At 34.7% G+C, this 7,414-nt stretch overlaps 1 long non-coding RNA gene across 2 annotated transcripts; it reads left to right on the top strand.

Moving 5' to 3' along the window:
• Positions 1-2,032: 2,032 nt before the first annotated feature.
• On the top strand, positions 2,033-6,600 carry LOC107770413 (uncharacterized). Of its 2 annotated transcripts, none has more exons than XR_012693501.1 (5): positions 2,033-2,850; positions 3,558-3,682; positions 4,339-4,909; positions 5,020-5,079; positions 6,291-6,600. It is a non-coding gene; the product is annotated as an uncharacterized LOC107770413 (long non-coding RNA). The 2 variants fall into 2 exon arrangements; XR_012693500.1 differs by having other exon boundaries at positions 6,261-6,600.
• The last annotated feature ends 814 nt before the right edge of the window (positions 6,601-7,414 follow it).

Below are 7,414 nucleotides of genomic sequence, written 5' to 3'. Positions count from 1 at the left end.
GCATATTTAGGTAATTATTGAACAACACCACTCCCAGAGTATATGAGGGATCAATAACCGAGGGTTTAAAGGTGGGATTAGGGATAACGAAGCCTTGGGTGCGATCTGAAGTGAGCTATATCAAAAGCCAGCTAGCGTAGCTCGGGAGAGTACGTCTAGTAAATTGTCGTGATTACTCGGGAGAGATTTACGGTAATAAGAGTGCTCATAATCGGTAGAGAATACTCAGGCAATATTATAGAAGACAGGATTCCGACAATTGGGGAAATCATAACTCTAGGCCTCCTTAATCTTGTCTCTAACTCTTAGTATCTTTAGTTGTTAATTTATTATTTTAATTTGTTAATCAATTAGTTAAACACAAGAATCTAAATATCTATAAGTTAGGAACTGTTCAAGCTTGTCTTCTTGGTGATAGTGAACAGTTGTAGCTAAGCCTTAGTTCTATGTGGGATTCGATTCCGGACTTGTAAACCGGATTATATTTGCAACGACCGCATTGGCCTTTTTATAAGGCATAATTGGGCGTGATCATTAATTAAAAAGTTTCATAATGTACTTTCCAATTTTTATGGTCAATAAGAACTTTAGAGTCCTAATAATAAGCTGATCACATCTTAATGTAATGAATACTTTCTGTGAAAAGTAAAAGTGAAGAAATATAATTTGTTCTATTTTAATGCTAATAATATCCTTGAAACATTAATGGAAACCTTTACATAAGCATTTCACTGGTGCTATTAAGATTTGACCATATTTTTGAGGAATGTTGTAATTCGTGTATAATACGTAATTATTTTGTTTGGAATACCATGAATATATTAGTTCATGTTTTGATTAATATAATTGGTTAACTCTAAATACGTTTAATATAAAGGAGTATTACATTTATATTAATATCAAAACGCATAACTGCTAAAAATTGTGATTAATGCTAACCGTTGTTAGGCTTCTCGCGCCATTATTGCCATTAGCTACTAATTAATTTATTTACTATTGATACGTAACTGTTGCACACATCGCATTCCTTCGTAGATAGATATTTAATATTTAAGAGTTTGCTGGTATCTTTTCTTTCCAAACAGAGTAGTAAGACCATCTCCAAGGCTGCACCATTTCTTGCACCAAATCCAAATTTGGTGCAAGAAATGGTGTTTTTTGCTCCAATATAACACTAAATCTTGCACCATTATAGAGCATGAATCATCACTCCAAATTTGGTTTATTATTATTTTATTCAATTTTTTTATTTTTTGGACTTTTAATTTATCATATATTGTGTATATAATTAATTTTTATATTAAGATCTTTATAATTTTAATTTTATATCCTATTTTTTGATATATTAATTTTTGTATATATTATATTTATATAAAATTATAAGTTAATGTTATTATTATTATAATTGTATAAAAAGAGATATAACCATTATTTAAAAATAAAAAATGCAAATGTAAGATATCTAATGTTGAATAATTTTTAGCTCGACACAAAAAAATTAAGGATAAAGATGCGCATTTCGCACTTCGTAATGCATTAATCGAGCATTTATGGGAGAATAGATGCGAAAGTTAAATATTTATGTGGTACTTAAATTAAATTTGACTATGATGTAATATTTATTTAATTATCTTTTATCTATGATTTCACTTTTAGTTGATTTATTCTTTAAAATAATTTTGTAATAAATGATTATATAAGTGGTGAATGTGAATTATATATAATGAATATGAAGAAAAGAAAAAAAGATCGTATTAATTTGAAGTAAATAAAAAATGAAAAGTAAATAGAAGGTAATAATATAATATAGAATAGAGAAGATTTGGCGTAAAAAATAACATAATGGTTGGACTAAATTCCGTGAAATTTGGTGGTAGGGTAAGCAGGACTTCGTCTCGCTCAAAAGGTCAGTTTTACCCCTAGATTTTGTTTACATTATTTCCTAGCTGAACGTAAATTGGGCCACTTTAGAGTCCTTTTAGGTAAAGAAAAAGTGGTGTTCACCTTTTGCGATTCCTCTCTGTCTTCTTTCGGTGTCTTTAGGTTCTCCGATTTTTCTCTGCTTTCTTTGTTTCTGCCGAGGGTCTCCAGTAAACACCCTCTCTGCCCTCGGCAGAGTTAACGTCTGCGTACATATTACCTCCCAGACCCCACTTGTGGGATTACACTGGTTGTTGTTGTTGTTGTCTTTGTTTCTGCTTATGAAATTGTTGAGATCTGTTGTTTCTATCGTCGTCGGAAAATCAGCGGCTATGGAACGAGTATGGACATACAGTGGAACTTCACGGGAAGCTCATGTTTGTTTTTTTTACACTTTTCTCCCAGGTGACTCATAGTATCTCTTCTGCACTTAGGATTGCCTTGAAAAGTTACAAAGAGTTACTTTTTGCAGCAGTCTGGCCTACTGTGACGATTTTCCTCAGCAACCTATTCTCCAATTCATTATTCTCCAAATAATGTTCCTTCCTTAAGGAGATTCGCAATATTCTTTGATTTTAGCTGTTATTCAAGAACAATTGTGGTTGTGCCTACTGCATTTGCAATTCCTTTTGTTTCCATTGGCTGAAAGCAGATTGTTTTTGTTTTCGTAAATATGACAAATTTTGAGGACTCTGAATGCAGAGGTGGACCGGTGCCTCATTTGTTTCTGTTTCTTCACAGTCATCAAGCCCATGGCAAACATCATTAATCATTATAAACAACTAACTGACTAAGCATTTCAAATTAGAAATATTGCTAAGATGACCAACAAAACACAAGTATTCTCCTTGAGGCCTTATCTTTACTTGGTGTTTGCGATCATTCTCAAATACAGGAGTTCCTCCTTACACTTGGAGAATCCATGATACTGTAAGTATATGCTATTTACTCTTTGTTATGTCATATTAGGTAACACTTTATTAACATTTGTTGAGATATAGTAGTGATACTAAGAGTTTTGGAGACTTCAACCAAGGAGTAACAATAACACTTTCAAGTAATAAGAGAGCTCCTTGTATGAATCAGGCAGCAAGAGTTGAAGGTCACGCTACTGGATGTGAAGATTGGAAGGAATATGGATATCCATAGAGTGAATATTTTAAAGTTTCCCATCTGAAAAAATTCCTAGTTATCTTAAAACTGACACTTGTAAAATATCAGCAGCTACATGCTTTCTTCTGTGCTTACAGAATCAAACCTGATTTTGATTTTCTTCACAAGATACTTTCCTGTAGTTCTAGAAGTATAAGAAAAATTCCGCAAAAGAGTGTAAATAGGGACCTGCACGGTAGACTTATCAACAAAAGAAAGACCTGCCAAGTAGTTGCTTTAAGAGGAACTTGAGATATCAAAAGAACTAAACTATCAACACTCCACCTACTACACTATCTGAATATTGTAGTTACTTTTTTTAGTCGGTCTGATGTATTCACAACGGGATCCAGCATTCATCCGTCCTGTTTCGCTGAGCATTTTTATATGCCTTGTTAGATGGTAGGATGTGCATTGTGATTCAGCCTGGCTTTAGAACAAGTAAGAAGCTTCTGAATATGTGTAATCTTTTTAATATGCTACAGGCTTGTTCAATAGCGAACGAATGCAACTGAACATCAAGAACTCAGTCAAGTATCTTTGCCATTGATTACGTGGGTGCAACTATTGCCATCAGATGTTGGAAGTAGGATACAAGTAGCTCATCAAGGTAGTAATTTCTAATAAAACGTTCAACTGGATTTTGTTGGTCAAGGATCTTATGAGCGTATATCGATGGGGTAATCTCATTCATGTTATGAGTTCACTTCTTTTTATTCTAGAATTACCCTGAGTTAATGTTGTCTGATATATATTTGAGTCATCATCTGCTCTCTAAGATGTTAAACTAAACGGTCATTCAACTAGATCAAAAGTTGTAAGTAGTTAAATAGGAATAAATAGAACAAATTGTTTAACACGTTACTCTTGCTAGTGAATCTCCATTTTTTTTAATTCGGTATTCGGTTCACACATTGGAATACGACTAATCCGGATTCGCGTCGCATAGGGCCTATTTGGGAAAGCGTTTCTTACCAAGGATTTCTCCAATACAGAGCATACAACTATTTCTATTCCATTCTACAGTTAAATGTGGCATTAACCCTATTTTGCTCCCTATGCTTTTTGGTGGCCAATGTACCATGTGCAACATATGGTGTAATAGGGGTGTGGCGATTAACTCCTGTTGGTCGAGCATTTTGATTGATATTTTTTTTTACGGTTAGACTTCGATATTTTTTTTTCCAGGAGCGACACTCTGGTTCTTGACATTACTTTTTCATCTAATGTGACACTAAATAAAAGCTTTTTACTGCTGCATTTCAGGTACTTTGGGGTCACGCTCATGCTTGTACTGATGATGTCCTTTGGTCATTACAAAAAGGAAAAAAAAGGAATTGTGATTAAATCTTGAAGACACTTACTAAATTATCTATTTTGCATAAGTAGTAAATTTTCTATTCAGACTAGCCTGCCACTGAATCCACATAGCCATCAAAGATGTAATATTGCAAATGCCAAGGGTTAAGTTTGAAGGGAGCAAAGAAGAAAGGATATTCATGGGACGAAGTGTGCCAGGAACTTAACATAATATGATATTCAGTGTCTTTATCTCATAGAGTGTTGCAACATTTAGAGGTGGATTTTCATTTCTTCTATTGGGCATATGAAAAAATTGAATGAAGCAAACAAACCTTAAGCTGAAATTGGAAACTTGCCTTCTAACACAGTCTACACTTGCATTCTAAGTTGACTCCTTTAATCATCTACTCGGCCTGCCTTTTCAATAAAAGGAAAAGAGGTGATTGGCTCAATATTGACTCAACTGGTGATTGGCTTGTTAAGCACTCAAAATCAAAGAGCTAAGGATGACATACTTTTTTTGTTCTATCAGATTGTAAGTTAAATTTGCAAGGCGATTTGTTTTTTCTACCGGTTTCTACTACATCGGTTATGGTCAGTTTTAAGTTGAACGTGTGCATTAACTCAGCTCATTGTTCTATGCAGTTGGAAAAAGCAGAAGACGCTAAGAACTCAACATGAATGCACCTTCTAGCACAAAATAAGGTAAGCTTTTCATGTTACACAAACATTCAAGGTCATATAAATCTGTAGATATGCAAAATTGCATTCTAACATTGTTTGAGACTCAGTTTTGAAGAAACACAAAATTATTGTAGGGAAAGGACAATGTGTTGGTGCAGGAATTTGAATAAAGTAAACTCTAGATATTGTTAACTACTTTTTAGTCACTCCACCAAATTTTGTTTATGGATTTTTCATTCAAATGCTAACTCACATCTTTTGATACCAATTCAGGATCTCAACAAACTCTAACCTTAGATCAACTCCTCCTCCCTTGGTTACTACAACTATATATAAAGTTAAAAAAGAGAGGGGTGGGGGGTGGAGAGAGAGACCACCAAAAAGCAATATGAGAATTCCTCTTCAGCTCGCTAAACGTTGGAGTATGTCAAAAGAACCTTGCTTCTACTCGCTTCACGCAAGGCATTATCTTCCTGATTCTGTTTTGGAACTGGGTTAAAGATGATTTATATTCAGGGTAAAAACAACTAAGACATGCATTGCATGAAGCAACATAATTATAAGTTTATTTGATGGGTCATATGGAGGGAAAAGAACTTGAGAATATTTGAAGACAGAGAGGAGAACATAGTTAGCCTTAAGCATAAATGATCTTTGCTCCCTTTTTTGGTGTAACATAAGCTAGAATCAATGTTAATGACGTAGACGCCATGATAGATTTTATTAGTAATTTTCATAGTTTGTTATTGGGTTGTTCATACCAACTAGCACTTACTTTATTCTGGTTTTTCTGATATAATACTACTTTACCATTATTTATCAAAATAATAATAGTATAAATGGATTTATATTTCCTATGTAGTGACCTTGTCTGAATTACTGAGTTTCTTACTTTAATATTCATCTTTCCGTCTTTGTAACGTAGGCTCTGATACTGGAACAATAGAATTATAATGCCTTTCATGCTCTAGCCAGTGTATCCTCTTCTTAAGTGAAAGGCGCAACAAAATTGGCCTTTCACAGTATTTTCAAAATGGGATAGGTCTGGGTACTGTCAACGATGTGCTCTCCCTGCATTTTCTTTAGCTCAAGCTTTGACAAGTTTGGTATGGGATTGGCTTATGTAGCCAAACAAGTGCAATGTTTTTCTCTAATGACGTTTGTAGTGTACTTTAGTAAATTTAGGCATTTTATCTTTACAGTGAGCTAAAGAGAAGAAGGTTGTGAAACAGGTGAAGATCGATTGTCTCTATATAGCTGCAGCGGAACTCTCCTCCTTCCAATTTGTACCATGCAAATTCTAATTATTTATCTCCTTTCTGCTACATTATTTATTCACCAAGAATTATATGTTGATTTTCCATAAGAGTATAGAGTAAATAGTGATGGTGAATCCAGTGACCAGGTTTTGGTATGAGTACACAACGGCTGTAGAATCTTTGCACAATATCAAATCATTGCCAGTATGACAATCTGTGCAGTTGGATCTCAAAGTTATGTATATACCTAATTTATTAATGTAAATGTTGCTGTCGTCACTCATTTTTCTTTACCAGCGCAAAGTTGCATGTAATAACTTAAACGTCCTTAGTCTTAATTAGACGAAAAATTATCCTTTTAGCTCAAATTAGTTGAACTTCCTTCTGTTCCATTAAGTGCATGTCGAAAACTATACTAAAAATGAGTAAATAATTAAAAAAAATAGCAGGTACAATTATCAGTGTAATTATCAATGGATCTACGAGAAGTTGAAAGCTTTTACATTTTTGAGCTTGGGCCCGGGCTCAACACGGGCCACCCCTCTAACTAGTATAATATACTAGGGAGATTGTCGGTTACTTAAAATTTGGGATAATTTTTAAAAAATTATTTGAGATAAGGGTAAATTTAACACTTTTGGCGTAATTAGGGTTTTACTGCTTCTTTTCATGAACCTAAATGTTTTTTCGGCTATACACTCTTTCACATTCTTTCGAAAAAATACTCTCTCCCAACAATTATGAGGGCTATAGATCTCTTTGATGTTAAGAAGAATCTTAACAGAATATCAGGTGTGCTACAAGAATTGGAGACACGATTTGAGGACGCGGTGGGAAGGAAGCAGCCCTAGCCTCTGTCCGGCCGATCATTCCGCTGGCATCTCGCATTCACGCCCCCGTTTGACTGCCGCTCGGGGATGTAGTTGTAGATAGGTTAGTCTTAGTGGGTCGTTGGCTCCACCTGTTATCTCCTTCTACGACATGCTGTTGTCGTCGCCATATTCCATATGTCACTTAGTCATTTCTGCCTCGCTGTGGGTCAGCACCTCCGAAAGAAACGGAGGACTTCATTCAGTGACCCCGCGATCGCCCTCTGA

This window comes from Nicotiana tabacum, chromosome 7 (assembly GCF_000715075.1).
Source record: "Nicotiana tabacum cultivar K326 chromosome 7, ASM71507v2, whole genome shotgun sequence".
Taxonomy (NCBI): Eukaryota; Viridiplantae; Streptophyta; class Magnoliopsida; order Solanales; family Solanaceae; genus Nicotiana; species Nicotiana tabacum.
Note: the sequence above shows the minus strand (reverse complement) of the source record. Positions and strands in the feature narration are given on the sequence as shown.